Source organism: Mustela erminea, chromosome 1 (assembly GCF_009829155.1).
Source record: "Mustela erminea isolate mMusErm1 chromosome 1, mMusErm1.Pri, whole genome shotgun sequence".
Lineage (NCBI taxonomy): Eukaryota > Metazoa > Chordata > Mammalia > Carnivora > Mustelidae > Mustela > Mustela erminea.
In genome coordinates, this window is record NC_045614.1 from 105,434,523 (window position 1) to 105,450,479 (window position 15,957).

Here is a 15,957-nt window from a genome sequence, read left to right on the forward strand (position 1 = left end):
CACAGTAGCAATAGGTGGGAACTTGGGTATTCATTGCATGAGCGGGGAAACTCTGGTACCTACAGGAGGTATCATGGCCCCTTTCAGTATTAAGGCCTTTGGAATAGTTGTCTATTTCATGCCAGTTCCTGTAGAAAGGATAAAAGAGGGGCAAAGACCTTGAGACTTCAAAGCTAGCATGAAGACAGGGCCAGATGTCACTGAGACTCAAGGGTGCGCTTGGGCTGGCTCCTAACCAGCTCAGAGAGTCAACTGTTAAATTTTTAGGAATGTTGTTAGCCATTTGTTAAGTAGAGCCTCTATTAAAATAAAATGAGATGACTTTACAATTAAATAAATTATATTTTAAAAATAAACAAAGATTCATTATTTCCTACGGATTTTACTGTATTGGACCACTGCTCGTGCTCCCGAGGTCATTAATCCCTGTGTATCTGCATGCTAGATGAAAGGGTTCTAGAAGGGTGCATTACTGCCCATCTTTTCCCAATTCTGCATTCCATGATGTCATGTTGGGAGGTTGAAATTAGTCATGGTGTATTTGCGCCAACAAAATGGGTAAACACCAGGTACAGGAATGATTTATTGTTTGTTAACATCTATACTTAAGAGAGTGATGAAGAAATATTAATAGTTCAGATTAAACTTAAAAGCATGATCTGTCTAGAGCCATTACATTGTGAATAGGGCAGCAACCAGAAGAATCCTCTTCCAGTATTCAAAAACTATTATCCAATCCAGAAAAGAAGTTTCTCACATCACCAGTGGAAAACGAAGTCCCCTCATGTCTTTATTTTTCACTTTTGTCTTACTTATTAATTTGAATGAAAGTATCAGCTGCCACTCCTGTCAGAACTGCACTGTTTGTCCACTATCGTCATGGACTGGCTGTTTATTCAAGATTTCCACAGCAATCAATGGAAGCATTTTGTGAGATTCAATTGGCTGTATGAAACTTACTATAAATAATCTTGTGTATGCTGTTATTTTTAAATTATGTGCTACATGTTCTTTATATCACTAATTTATAATAAATTTCTCTCTCTCTCTCTCTATTTTCCCCAGAGATCCAGTTGATAAAGCTTTATCAGCACACCACTGCTGAGACATTTATTCTTTGCAGATTGACCAGAAGGATAAAAAAATTTTTTTTCTGTCATATAGCACAGATCAAATGGTCTCTGGAAAACAGGATGGACTTGGTTTGGGTGTAGAAGGTCTCCTGGGAGCTGATGGAGAGCATCTACCAAATAGGGAATTGGATGAAAAGTAGTTTGCTCCTTTATCAAAGTACATTTTAGTCAAGGGGCTCAAAGGTTTTATTTTATTTTATTTAAGATTTTATTTATTTATTTAGAGAAACAGAGACAGAGAGAGAGCATGAGCAGAGACAGGGACAAAGGAAGAGGGAGACAGAGGCTTCCTGCTGAACAGGGAGCCCGAATCCAGGACCCTGGGATCATGACCCGAGCTGAAGGCAGATGCTTCACCGACTGAGCCACCCAGGTGCCCCAAGGAGCTCAAAAGTTTTAGCAACAACAGCTTCCCACAATAGCCTCCCAGGATGCGAATATTAGATGCTTTGCTCTCACCTCTTCCGGGGGGTGTGTACAGAACCAAAAGATCTGGGGTTGGTATTTCCTAAAAGATTCTCCCCCACTTATTCTGGCCACTGACAGCAGACTCCTTGCTGGTTCTCAATCAGGCCAAGTGCACTCCTGCCTCAGGGCTTTGCACCTGCTCTTGCCTCCCTCTGGAACACTCTATCCCAGACACTTGTACCACTCACATGCTTAGTCTATTCTGAGGTCACCTTCCCCAACCACCCAATATAAAACATCACCCCTCTTCCTCTCTTTCTCTGGTTTATCTTGTTTTATTTCCCTTATATCTCCTCTCACTACATGCTGGCACATGGTTTTTTAATTGTCAGACCCACCTGCTCATCTGTAAGCTCCATGAGGGCAGAGAGCTCTGGCTGCTTTTTTCACATCAGGACCTGGAAGAGCACTTGGCATGGGGTAGATTCTCAATAAATATTTTTGAAAGAAAACATTTGTTTGGCCCAAGTCTTCTTTTATCTCAGGGGTCCTGTATCTCCCCCAGCCTTTGTTCCTGGCCATGGCCCAGAACTACATGGGCAGGGGGAGGGGGGCGTGTGAGGGTTGCCCTAATAAAATGGCCTCCTCTCTAGGATGGGGCAGAGCCTATCTGGCTTCTGAGGCTGCCTCCCCAGGAGATAGGCCCTATCGTGGGGAAAAAGCCACTGGGGCTCTGGCTTTGGCGCTGGCATGTCATCTAAGTGTGTCATTCCATCAAGCATTGACAGACGAGTGCTATCTGCATCCATAACCCGCTGTCCTTGTTTCGCTTTCCGGAAGATGGATTCCTGGCTTGGCTTCGAACTCTTTGACTTAGAGGGGATGGAGGAGCAGAAACAGCAAAGGCTGTTGAGAATTTAGTCTTCCCAATGGCTTGGCAGGGTGAAGAGGCAAAAGGGTGGGAAGAGAAAAAAAGGTAAGGGGAGTTGGACTGGGTGCTTAGGCTGTGGTCCCCACTTCCCACAGGCCCTCAGTTGCTCCGCCCCTTCTCCTGGTGCCCCCCTAAGGACCCATTAATCTCAGCAGGTGTTTGGGGGCACTATCCCCAGAGTTGCAGGGGGGAATTCCTGCTGTGTTTCTGAACAAAATACTAAAAAGACATAGATAAAAAGATAGGGGGGTGTGTGGAGGTTAATTCCAGTGGGCCCTATTCCAAAGGAAGTCTGCCGGGATGGATTAGAGAATCAAGGCTTCTACTGAGTGTGGGGTTCAAGCCCCTCACTTCTCAGATAGAGCAACTGAGACCTATAGATGGCCTCTAAAGGGACACTCAGAAGAAAGTGGTTTCTTGGGGCAGGAGGGAGCCACTTGTCTGAGGGGTGGGGTGATTATGAGGGGGCTCTGGAACCAGATTCTGGCTCTGTGGCCTTGGGCACACTACCAGAGTTTCCTGCTCTCACCATTCCATATCTGTAAAATGGGAACAAAGGTACCACGTGCCATAGTGGTTGCTGCAAGGTCTAAATGCAATTAACACATGCAATGTGCTTAGAGAAAAGTCCGGGCCAGGATGGCCTTGAATGAGCACTAGACTTTATGCTTCCTGTAGCGTGCTTGCCCAAACCCCCTTCCACGGTCCCACCCCTAGACACGGTCCCTTGAGGGCAGGGTCAGATTCAGACTGGGGACGTGGGCCGATGACTGGTCTGATGTCATTCATTTCAGTCTGAGGATATCCCTGAATGCCTACTCCATGCCAAGGGCTCTGCGAGGCACCAGGCTTGCCAGCATCTATGTGCCAACGACAGCAAGAGGCCACATTCCTAAAGAGACGTTGGAAAGAGCCCCCAGTTGGGAATCAGAAGATGTGACTTTGGAGGAGGTCTCTCTCATGCCAGCCAGGCCATCTTGACCAGCTGCTTCATTTCCCTGACTCTCTGAACGCCCTGTTGAAAGGGGAGGATGACCCTCACCCTGCCTTCCCGGGGATTCTAACAAGGATCAAACAATGTACGTGCCTGCAGAGGGTTTTGACAACAGTGAAATACTTCTGCTAAGATGAGGCAACAGTGGGAGCAAAGGACACTGAAGCACTCCCCCACTCCTGATGTGGACTGCATGTTAATAGTGCCGAGAGGGAGCGACAGAGAAGACTCCTGGAGAGGCCTGCTGGACCTCCAAGCAGGGCAGCCAGGAGTCACAGGACCTGGCTTGACCCCCATGCTACCGCTCGCTAGCAGGGTGACCTGCAGCAGGCGACTTAGCATCAGCAGGAAGTCATATACACGAAGTGTCACAACAGTGCCCGGTGTATGAGGACCCCTAGAAAGTAAAGCCACTGGTTCCAGGGGCCAGTCATGGTCGTATTTCTGAGAGGATCCAGCTCACAGAGCCTACCTTACTGGCCACTGAGGTATAGGAGAGATTTTCAATTCATCCATTCCTCCGATGGACCTGACCTTTCCTGGGCACCACACGCTCCTGGGCCGCCCAACATTTCCTTGTAGGCAAGCTCCCCAAGGAAGCTGACTGGAACCAGCTGCTTGCCCGATAAGCAGAGTTTCCTGGCAAGAGAGAGCAGAGAAATGATCACTTGTGTCTGAGAGCGGGTGCCTTATCAGAAGGCCTGTGACAGCCACCTGCCTTGACACCTGCATGAGGTTTGGGTGAGCCGTTCGTCTGCAGCCAGAGCCTTTCTCCTGCGGTACCAACGCTGCCACATTGCAACACTCTGTCCTTCCTTTCCTGTGCTGCATTCTGCTGAGTTTCCTCTTATTTCTTTGAATAAGTTCAGGCCCTTGATTTCACTTGCTCCTCGTCTGGCCTAGGACATCTGCTTCTGGCCTAGGACATCCTCTGGCTTTTGAGATATGCCTCTCCACCCTTCTGTCATCCTTTGTGTCCTTACTCTCCGGGTGAATTGTGTAAAACTCGCCTCCTTGGGGTCCCAGTTCCCTGGAGACATGTTGCAGTGTCCACGCCTCCCAATCTACGTGACTGCTTAGCAGGCACAGGCTCCTAGAAGCAGGGTTGTATTTATAGAAGTCCCTGTTTAGAAACTGCCCATCATTTCTGCACTTTACAAAGGGGACTCTGAGAGCCTGACAGAGTTAATTACTTCTTTTAGGAGGCAGGAATCTGTGTCTGTTTCATTCACTGGTATATCCCCAGTGCCAGGACAGTGCCCGGCATACAGTAGGCACTCAATCATAGCTCCCAAACAAATAAAATCCCCTTCTCAAGAAAGCACGTTATGTGAGAATCCGTTCTTTGGGTGGCAGCAGAAGACAGCATGCCTTGGTTTCCAACTGGATAGATCATCTTTACCCACATGGGGCTCATGAGGCCCTCATTGCATCTTCCCACACAGCCCACTGATCTCAGGACCTCCTGTGTGAAAGCTGTTCCCATCCCACCATTTCTCAGCTCAGCTCCTTAGACGACTCCCCACTGCTTTTGAAATTAAGTATAGAGCTCTCTCTTGGGCCGTCAAGGCCTCAGATCTCCACCTGACTGAGGCCTTCAAACTCAAGCTCCAGTTGTTCCCCAGGAGTTGCTCTTGGTTGCATTTCAATGACATTGCTGAATGTTTTCCAGACTTTCCTCCAGACCTTTCCGTTTTCATCCCTTTCTTCCCTCCTTTTGGGACAACCGCCCCAGAAAAATGATGTTCAAGGAGTCTTGAAATCTGTGATTCCTCTGTCAGCTGGAATCACTTAGAGTTTTTAAGACCCATCTTGCGCTTTCAAGACGCATCTTGAACATCACTTTGTTTATAAAATCTCTAACTGGATGAGGTCCCTTCTGCCTCTTCTCCTCTAGCATCTGCATCAGCACCCCTCCTTTGTTTTTTCTCCACTTTTCCATGTGTTTCCATAACTCCCTCATCTGCTCCCACCCGTGTATGACTCAAAGTTCTTGGAGGACGAGGACTTGGTCTTACTTCTGTTTCCTTTCCAGTACTGTGTACGTGACGCTCTCTCAGGACGTACATGAATCAGAGAACTACCGGATCAAGTAGCAATTCTGTAAACTTCCTCTACACTCTATAATTCTTGTTTTTCATTTCTTGCTGGGTGGCATGGACCTTACAAACAGAATGATTTTTGTTGCTATCCACAGAATCCCATTTCGGCATTATTTGCTTAAGTTGCTGAAATAAAAAAGCCAGCACGTCTCCAATCACTTTAACATGTGACAATTCTTGCTGTGTCTGAATACCTGGAAACCCCCAAGGCTGCTGCTTTTAAGTTAATGTTGTCATGGCCACACCTTACATGTGGATCAGTCAAACAGAAGTCGCAGGTGGTTGTGTCTCTGATCCAGGAAGGCCATACATGGGTCTCTCAAATCTGCCCAACAAATCCCTATTTAGGGAAAAAAAGATAGAGGCTGGGGCAGTGTGTTCAAACAATTTGATGAGCTAAGACACATGTTATAGTACCCGAAGGGTTGTTGGAAGGAGCTCCTGTCTTATCACTAGAGATGGTATTCTTGAACTTATATAATAAACTAGTTAATTAGCATGCCTTTATATTCTCCCATGCCTTTAGATATACCTATTTCCAGACATGTTTTCAGGATGCATTTGGGGAGACTGTGATTAAAAGGAATTTTTTGGGTATGGAATGGAGTCTGCGTCTCTTGACAATGACTTGAAAAAAAGAATAAAATCTATTTTACATCAGCTGAATGTCTTTAATTGGGTCTTGAAGACCAAACAATTCCCTTCAAGACAGCTGGGGCTTTGGGTAGCCCCAAACCAATTAACTCAAATTATATAATTTTCCTCCCACTCCTACCCCCAAAGCTTGACTTGCTTATTTAGTAAAGAGGAGGATTAGCACAAGCACTAAGGAGTCCATTCTCTGGCTGCTTGGCACAATATGCTGAGCTTCGCTCTGGGCCAGCCTGAAGCACCCTGGCTGGGAAGAAAGGAAAAGGGAGCTCAAGTCAAGCCGCCTCATTGGTACGAGTCTCCTCTTTCTTGGATTACAATGCAATTCAGCATTAATATATTACTAGATAACCGCACAGCAGAAAGCATCCTAACCTTTAAAGGGAAACAAGCAACTTTAGCTCTCCTAAACCTCTGAGAATGCGCAGGAGCTAATTAAGGCAACAAACTCATGAAGTGATCAGAGGAGACCAGAGAAATTTGAATGATTTTGGAGGAATCTGAATGGGCGTGTGTGCGCACGCGTGCGTGTATGTGTGTATAAAGGAGCAAAGAGCTGTACTATGAATGCATTTCATTTTTCTTCTCTTCCAAAATGGTTTGTTAAGGCTGGAGAAGCATTGGATTAAAGAATTTTATAAAAATTCTGAATGGGTATTTTCCAAATTTAAAAAAAATCAATAATTTTAAAAAGGGGAACAATACTCTGTATTACAGCTACATCACAAATATGTTCAGTACCCTTCATGACTGAACTGCTTAACTTTTTTAAAAAATATTTTTCCATAAAACACTGTGTTTTGTGATCCTTATAACAGGTTACTAAACTCCTGCCTTGACCACTATGAAATATATGAATTTAAAATACTTTAGTTCAAATAAGAAAGAGTAATGAACCTTGAGGCAGAATTCTTCAGGGAATAGCTTTATGGTATTTTTTGGCCTTTGGGAACTCAACTGGTAAGTTCTAACCTTTTCTGTGCCTCAAAGAGAAGGCAGACGGTAGATCCCCCTCCCCATGCACCTCGAGTGTCTCTTCTTTTCTGAGCATTACCCCAGTTATTCCCTCCCACCTTTCTTTCTGAGAGAACCTTCCCCTGGATACTGTTGGCTTCTTCAACTACTAGAATTGAACAGTTTCATCTCACTGTCTTCCCTGGTGTTCCAGGTCCTAGGATTTAGCTTTCACATTTGACTTTTTGTCCACATGTCTGTCAAAAAGGACAATCTAGGGAACTTGAAGTTTGCCGCAAGTCCAGTTCCTAAAGTGCTCACGGATGAAGTAATATTTGTCTTCTGTGGATGTCACCATTTCTCTAGGATTTTCTGAGATCTGGAAATGAAATTCTAGGGATATGTTTATGATTTCCTTTAGAAACTACCGATCTTCAGCATAAGACTCAGAGCTGGAGAGCACGTCCCTTGGTCCTTTGGACCATGGTACCTCTGACCAGGGCTTAGGCCTCCTCTGCTGATGGCCTCCGCCTCTGGGGAGCTGGGTCCTGGAATTCAGGGGCCGTAGATCCACAACAGATATTCAGCTAAGACCCAGGATATAGTTACCAATTCAGTGAAAGATAACAGACTTTCAGGTTCAAATTCTGAGAGAAATGTCGGCCATTGTTTAGTCCACTCCATCTTTTTAAAGATGGAGGCTTGGCGTCCCAGAAAGGAAGGTGACCTGTTCAAACTCACGTGGTTACTTAGCGGCGCAGTCTGATTTGAGCTCACTTCTGAGTCAACCGAAGAGCCGCCTCCCCCTACCCATGCTGACCACATCTTCATCCTAAAAGCATCTCATTTATTCTTCTGACTTTATAGATTGCTAATGGCAGGGGGAGCCGGGGAATTACAGGCTGAGGTTTTACCCTGCTGCCCCTGACTGCACAGACTTGGCCTCTGTGGTCCAGTCTCTAAGGCAGAAAGCAGGCACACCCTCGGGGCAGGGCTGTCCTTCCAATGTACGGGCAGGACATGTTTTCCTTCACGTCATGTTGATGCCTCCATCTCCCAGATGGAATGGAAGACTGAGGTTTCACTTCATGACTCGTCACCAAACTCAAGACACCATTCCGGTTTCTTCTGAAAGTATTTTGAAATGGAAAATGTTTGACCACTCGTCTCCTGGCTTTACCTCTGTGTGCTGGGTGTAATGATCCAGAGAGAATCAATTGGACACTGCATTTTAAAGATAAGGATTGGGATTTTACTTCTGGGTAACCTGGCGACCCCAATCAATCCCTGTCTCACGAACTCTCTGAAGATTTGATGCTCTAGTCTGCAATTAAGTCCCTGCTTCCAAGAATGGCAACAGATGTTGCAATCCAAACACCTTTATTAACTATTTATCTTCAGATGGGTATCAACGATCTCCTGGCCAACAGAAACAGCAGACCACTCCATAAATGGAAAAATCTCACTCTTTCATCTTCAAGCTATTTCAGTCTAATCCCCTTGGAAAGATAAAAAGAGATATATTAGGGAGGTAGCCAGTGATACTGAATCGCTTGAAAAATTTGCCTTTTCTAGAAGTAGTAGCCACCAATTCGGCAACAATGCAGTTATTAAGCTGTATCCTCCAATTAGAAAAAGCATCAGGTGATATTTCGGGTAAGCAGAAAACATAGCCAAAGTGACAGTTTAATGTTTGCGTCTTTCTTTATAGCTCAGTGATTATATTCCATTTGCCAGACTTTGGCCCTGTTTGAACCACTGTTTCAACACCATAAGGAAGGATCCTTGCCACCCGCCTGCCTTGCGAGAATGCCTTGAGGATTGTAGATGATGGTGGAGCGCTTTGAGGATGGAACCCGAGGCCAAAACATTCTAAGCAGGACTCTGTAAGGCCCTTTGTATTTGAGCCCATCAGGGTTTTGTTCTATACCTGACTTCTTGCCTGGAGCTTATTGAGGGTAATAAGGAGGGAAAACACACTACTGTGGGGTCAAGGAAGCTGCTTCTCCTGGATTTAAGTCACTGGCTAAACTGGCTAGATTCCTCTCACACAGGCAGGTGCAACGGGCTGTCCTTTGTTTCAAGGGCAGAGGTGAAGTCACAGGAGGCTAATGAATTTAAAGCTTCTCCTTGACACAGGCTCTTCCAAGGTGGTGTCATCGTCATTCATCTTTGTAAAACTGGAAAAAATCAGATGTTCTAACCGCAGTTGGTTAAGAACACTCCTTCCATTCTGACTTCTCTTCCTTCTTACCTACAGGGCTGTCGAATGGCATTAAAGTTGGTCTCGGAGCAATTGTACGCTCTAGCTAAGAGGACTTTGAGCTGGGGTGACCTCTGTTTGGGCTCCATGGGATATATCTGTGATGTGCTGTCCTTCCTGTGTACAGTGAAGTTATTTCTAGCCTTCCTAAAGTAAAGATGACGTTCAGGAATGCTTTCACCACTGCGCCAACTCACCTGCTGTCAGGGCACAGAGCTGCAGACCAAAGGTCCAATCAATGAAGTAAACACTGGAGGTCTGGGAGGAATGGAGGACAAGCAGGGTTTGCCAGGTATGGGCCTAAAGGCCAGCCTGTGGAAAGTGTGTCTAATCGTCATGTATATACAGTGGGATATAGGAGATTCCATTTCAATGATTTCCAGTAAAAGCAAATTCTCTCTTGTCAGGAATATACTAAATAAAAGCATTATTTATCATTATAAAGGCACCATATTTTTTTCTTTTTAAAATGAGAATTGTGTGAGATAGAATTCATCACAATTCCGTGTCTACAGATGTGGACCTTTAGGGGTGCTATAAAAGGCAAGTATATCCAATGAGAAATTGTGAGTTTTATGCACAGTGACATTCAGTAATAATAAACAAACTCCAGTCAAGCATGCTAGAGGAAAGAATGAATTATCTTTCTATAATGTCTATTAAACATAATTATTAACTAAGATGCGATCCAAAAATAGTTAAAAGGGTAGGTTTAAAAATATATGTATATATATATATATAATTATATTATAAGCAGTTAGTTACTAAAAATGCAAAATTGTCTTTAGGATTTTGAGTGTTTATGGCATTTACCAGCTTTTTCTAAATGTTTGTACCTAATTTTTTATTGGTAATCTTTAGTATTCTTTTTCTCATAGAAGGCCCTCAAAATTCTATTTGCGTTAGCCCCGACATAATGTGGATCTGTTCCCAGGGTTGGGTGTCTGGCAGCAATGCTTAAACCTTCCTCAAGGATTGATTCTTGAATTCAGAGGGAAGAGGGAGGCTAACTATATCCATACTCTTTTTTTCCTTCTGCTTCTTCCCCACTATGTTTAAGAAAATTAAGGCTTTGACATGAAACTCTCTGCCTGTGATCACAGCACCCTGAATGGCAGAAACCAGATAAATCCATACATTAGAAAGACTGGGTGCTGGGACCTCCTGATTACAGAAATCAGCTGCAAAGAGACTGGTGAGCCATGGACAGATCTAGATTCCAGGCTGGACTGCCTCTGGCTCACATGTGATCTGGGGGAAACTGCCCTCTTTGGGCCTCGACCTTCTCACTTGTGCCGGCCTATAGGAGTATCTTCCTATATGGGATAGTTAGGGACTAACTATATGAGATAACACTATGAGATAAAGTGACATCCAAGCAGAAACTCAGAGGCAGTGACGGAGTGAATCATGTGGCTCTCTGGGGCTTTCTATGAAGAGAGAAAAGCAAGTCCCAAGGCAGGAGTGTGCACGGCATCTTGCGGAGCATGGAAGGCCAGTACGCTGGGGCAGAGCGAGCAAGAAGGTGGGAAGTAGGGATGAGGTCAGACACCGACACTGAGCAGAGGCTGCGGGAAGGGGGTCGACCCTCAGGGACATGGGGAGCCACTGGAGCATATGAACGTGGCATGACATAACCTGACAGCTATTTAAACTCTCACCCCTGTTACTGCGTGGAGCACGGGTCAGGACCAAATAGGAATCTCCTGTCGTCTTCCTAAGCAAGGGGCCCAAGAAGAAGGTGCCCAGGATCACCCCCAGTACAAGGCACAGAATCAGAGGTATCTGGGAAGGGGCATAGGAAGGCGGTGCTGGTTGGGACGGATGAACGGACATCATCCAGCAGAGATGGCGGCCCGGGGGAAGGTCACTGTTGTAGAGGAAATGGCGTTGGCAAAGATACGTGTGAGAAAAACAAAGGTGGTGTTCACGGAGAGGGCGCCATGAGGTGACTGGGAACGAGGGCGCTGGGCTCCGTGCCCTCAGACGACCCACCCCCTTCCCATCCCTCAGAGTCTTCGTGGTTGAATGAAGACCACGGCGCCATCTCCGAAGGTGGGGCGTTGGAACCAGATGGTGCTTGTGCGGTGCTTGCGGGCACGGGGCGGATGGTGGCTCTCACAAGCTGCGTGCCATGTTATGAAGTGCCACAACGTTCAGGGAATCTAATGCACAGGTCTGTGAGGGGCAGAAACCCAGGAAATCAGGCTGCAAAGTCTCCTTGAGGCCGCACAAGGAAGAGCCTTGAGTGCCCAGACTGAGGAGAGCCCCCGGAAGCACCGCTACCCAGGCTGTTCCGGGGAGGGCTTCCCAGACTTGCCCGGTCTGAGTCGCTGGAAATGCTTAAGGAAATGAGGTCCCCAAGGCCCTACCCTGGGATGGGGCCCAGCCAAAGGGACTTCAGCAAGGGCCCCCGGTGATTCTTACGTGGGTGCTGCTTAAAAAACTTTACTTTCTTAACCAAGTGTGACCTGAGAATGTCTTCCTTGCCCAGGATGTGTGTGGCTCGCCGGCTCTGGCCCCCAGTCCTCAGGGCGTCAGCACTGGGGATGCAAGGCAGGGGCTGAGAGTGGGTGGAGGGAGAAGGTGTGGGGCCCAGCGGTCTTTCCAGAGGCCGGCTACCCCCCCGCCCGCCCTCGCTGTGGCAGGCTGTGCTAGGCAGTGGCCCAGGCTTGTCTCCTCATCCCCGTTCCGACACCCGTAAGTCATTGTGTGTCCCTGGGGGATTCTTGCCTTCTTGCCTTCTTTCTGCCACTTCCTCCTCTGTTTAAGAATAAAAGTGTAGAGAGCCAAGTTGGGCAAATTCTAAAGTCCCTTCCAGCTCCAAGTTTGTTTATCAAACAGCCTAATCTTTGCAAAGATGCTTGCAAGGGCTACAGCCCAGCCCAGAGACAGCCTTTGCAAACTTTGTCAGCAGACTCACGGCTTTTGGGGTTACACAAAGGGCACTGAATACCCCTGCCATCAAGATAAGCTCAGGAATAGGTCCGAAGGCCCTTTCTCCCTGGAGGTTCACATGGACCTCTGCACGCACAGATCTGAGCTCTCTGGGACTTGTCTGATTTAACCCTTATCGCGCTGCAAACATTCCGAGGGGCTGACGTGCAGACAGTTAGAGGCAGTGACCACACTCCGACTTCCTGACACCGGGCTCAGGCTCGGCCTTTTCTTTGCCTGAGACAAACGAATTCAGCTTTAATGCGTTCTGATTGGAAGCCTGGTGATTCTGTGGCTTGAAGAGCAGAGACAATAGATGCCTTTGATTTTGAATAAATCGGGTAGAAACTCCAGGCCTCAGTTTCTTCATGGGAGAGATTTTTTTAGTTGCCGAGAGGAGACTGTTTTTCTTCATTGCTATCAAAAGCTGTATTTAGATTTGTTAATGCAGCATTCTGATGCCATAAACAAAACCCCTTTCTTTCCCCCACCATACTGTGGGATGGCCTGACTTTTAGAATTATTTACAGAATGATAGTTTCATCTCAGGTGAAAGCTACCTCTCTGCTTGCTTATCTCTATTATATATATTTTATATATATATATATATATATATATATATATATATATATTTAGTGGGGGAGGGGCAGAGGGAGAGGGAGAGAGAATCTGGATCAGACTCTGTGCTGAGCACTGAGTTCAACAAGAGGGAGGGATGGGGAGGGTGTGGGGTGTGGGAAGGGGTGGGGGTTGGCCCAAGCTGGCTTGATCCCTTGACCCTGAGATCATGACCCGAGGTGAAATCAAAGGTTGGTTCCCTAACTGACTGAGCCATCCAGGCACCCCTCCCCATCTCTCTATTAAAGGCATCTTTATATGTCAAGGCAAATGGTGGGAACAGTGACCTCACTAATCTCGGTCCTCAGTTGTTCACAAGTGCCTCACACACACAGAGCTGAGAGCTCCCGGGCTTGTCTGCCTTCATCCTTGTTGTGCTCATTACATTTTAAGCTGCGTGCATTCCTGTAATTTCCATGAAAGATTCCCAATGATTTCCAGATATAGTTTCTAAAGGAAGGGGGAGTAGCATTTATTCTGTAACCGCTTGTTAATTTATTTTCTCATTTCCAGACCCAGGGGTGTGGAGACTGAAGATAATTTGTGAAGGGTAAAATGTAAAAACCTCAGGAAAACATGTACACTAAGGGTGTGGAGAGAGGGAGAGTTTGTGGGCAGTAGCTTGTGATATTATGGTGGACTAACCAAGAAAAGTTAAAGCATAGCATTCTTTTTTTCTTTCTTTTAAGATTTTATTTATTTATTTGAGAGAGAGACACAGAGAGAGCGGGAGAAGCAGGCTTCCCGCTGAGCAGGGAGCCCGACATGGGGCTCTATCCCAGGACTCTGGGATCAAGACCCGAACCCATGAGCCAAAGGCAGACGATTAATGACGGAGCCACCCTGGCGCCCCACAGCATAGCATTCTTATGAGAATGGCTGAAGGAGAGAAAGAGGATGGCAGTTAGTTCTAGGGCCCATATTCCTTCTGTCTGGCTGGTGTCCTTTCTACCCAACAGTCAGCTCAGGCACCATTATCCCTCACACATTGTGTTTCCCCAGGAAACCTCCTTGTGGAGACTCCCCACCCCAACCCACGCCCATGCCCTGAGGAAGGCATTGGTCTGCCCACAAAACAGCACGGTTTGCCTTCCTTCTCCACACCGTGGGCCTTCTGGGCTTGGAGACTATGGTCTGGCCTGGGGCTTTGCGAAGAGCCTCTCCTCACTACCATGAAGCAGGGCCTCACTTGCTCTAGGAGTCAAGTCCTGGACGCACTTTCCGTTGCCTCCATCTGTTATACACTTTGTCCTCAACAGAGCACCCTCCACATGCCAGTCCAAGGGTGGGCCCCCAGGAACTGCCCCCTTAGCTGCTGAAGCCCACAGAGGTGGGGCCAGGGGGCTGACTGCCTGAGGTCTTTGACAACCTGGGGCAGCTGAAGAGTAGCTCAAAGTCATCTCATCCAAGAGCATCAACAGGCAGTTTCTGTTTGGTGGCAGCAAATTTCTCATGACAAATATTTTTGAGGCCTCCTAAAAACTTTGTGCTCAAGTATGCTTCACAGCAGAAAGAGAAGAAAGAAATGTCGTTCGGTCCTCAGGCAACTGAGGGCTGCTCGGGTAGGCTCACGTACTCACTGAGCACCCTGAGCTCTAGGGCCAACGGCTGCTTACTGTTTCTCTGGGAGACTTGAGGCTTGCTTGCCAGTAGCCCAGGACACCCCCAGCAAGGCAGCAAGAAGGACAAGAGGGCCAGAGCCAGCTTGAGGATATTGTCAAGCAGGCCTCTTCTGCCCCGCCGTGGACGCGCCCCTCCAGGGCATGGGATATGAGATGGTGCCTGTCTGCCAGGCCAGGCTGATGCACCAGGGACCTTCCTGAAGCAGCCAGCAGGTATCAGCCCTACCCTTCTTGCCGGCCCCATTTCTCTGGATCCTTCTGTCTGCCCATTTCTTCTGCTTTGCACACACCCTCATGATCTGGTTTGAGGCCCAATATCTCCTATTCTCTCCCCAGCAACCCCTTCTCCCCTTCCCCCACACAGAAGCAGCCCCTCGGCCCCAACTACCCTCCCCTCAGGTACCCTGCCACCCTCTCCTTCAGGCTCCATTTGGCTTCCAACAGCCCAGCAAACTGTCTTCTCCCAAAGCCCACCTTTCTAGGAATCTGATTGGCTGGTACTTCCACAGGTCTGGACAGCCGCTGGTTGGGGGATGTTCTGGCCATGGCTCCAGGGTTTCAGGATACCCTCATGGCATCATCTGGTCATTGCAACCTCCTCCTACTTCTCCTGACCCTCTAGGCCCACTGTCCTGCATGCTGTCAGCAATAGAAGAGAGCGGACAGCTAGGATTGAGGAGCCTGAGAAGGATGATCTTTTGTGGCTAGGTGAGGGTGACCAGATGGCTGAAGTGCTCCTGCACAGTTGAGGGGTTGGATTTGCTGTTTAGCACCCCAACGGGCAGCAAGGAGCTAGGGCTGAGGGAGGGAAGCATCAGGAGTTTGAATCTGCCTCCACAGTAGAAAAATGTCCTCCTTGAGTGCTCCAAAAAAGGAAGGAACCCCTCATACCTCAGCAAATAGTGAGTGCACCTAATAGGCTCAGTGGACAATCACCTACCTGAGAGACGGGAAGTTTTAAAGGCCCTTCCAGACTCAGGTCCCTATTGCTATGTAATAAACTATTCTGAACGTAGTGGCTTAAAACAACAATTTATTCTTTCTCATGATTCTTTTGATTGAGCTCAGCAGGGCCCCGAGTCACTCATCAACTTCGATCTTTTGACAGCTTGACTGAACCAGAAGTCCCTGTGATGGCTCACTCATGTATCTGGGGCCTTGGTCCTGGCTGTCTGCTGGAATTCATCTCTCTGTGGCTTCTTCTCATTCAGTCATCGAGCCTGTGTTTCTGCATATGGTGTGAGGAGTGTTGCAAGGGAACAGGAGACGCGACAAGCCTGGGGGATTGAACACGATATTGTTTCTGCCCTACTCTGTTGCCCGGGTTCAAAGGGATGGGGAAAG

General features: G+C 47.3%; 1 long non-coding RNA gene across 1 annotated transcript; it reads left to right on the forward strand.

The window, feature by feature from the left end:
- The first annotated feature begins 1,495 nt into the window (after window positions 1–1,495).
- On the forward strand, window positions 1,496–5,768 carry LOC116600926. Its single transcript, XR_004289860.1, has 3 exons — window positions 1,496–2,021; window positions 2,321–2,517; window positions 3,267–5,768. It is a non-coding gene; the product is annotated as an uncharacterized LOC116600926 (long non-coding RNA).
- The last annotated feature ends 10,189 nt before the right edge of the window (window positions 5,769–15,957 follow it).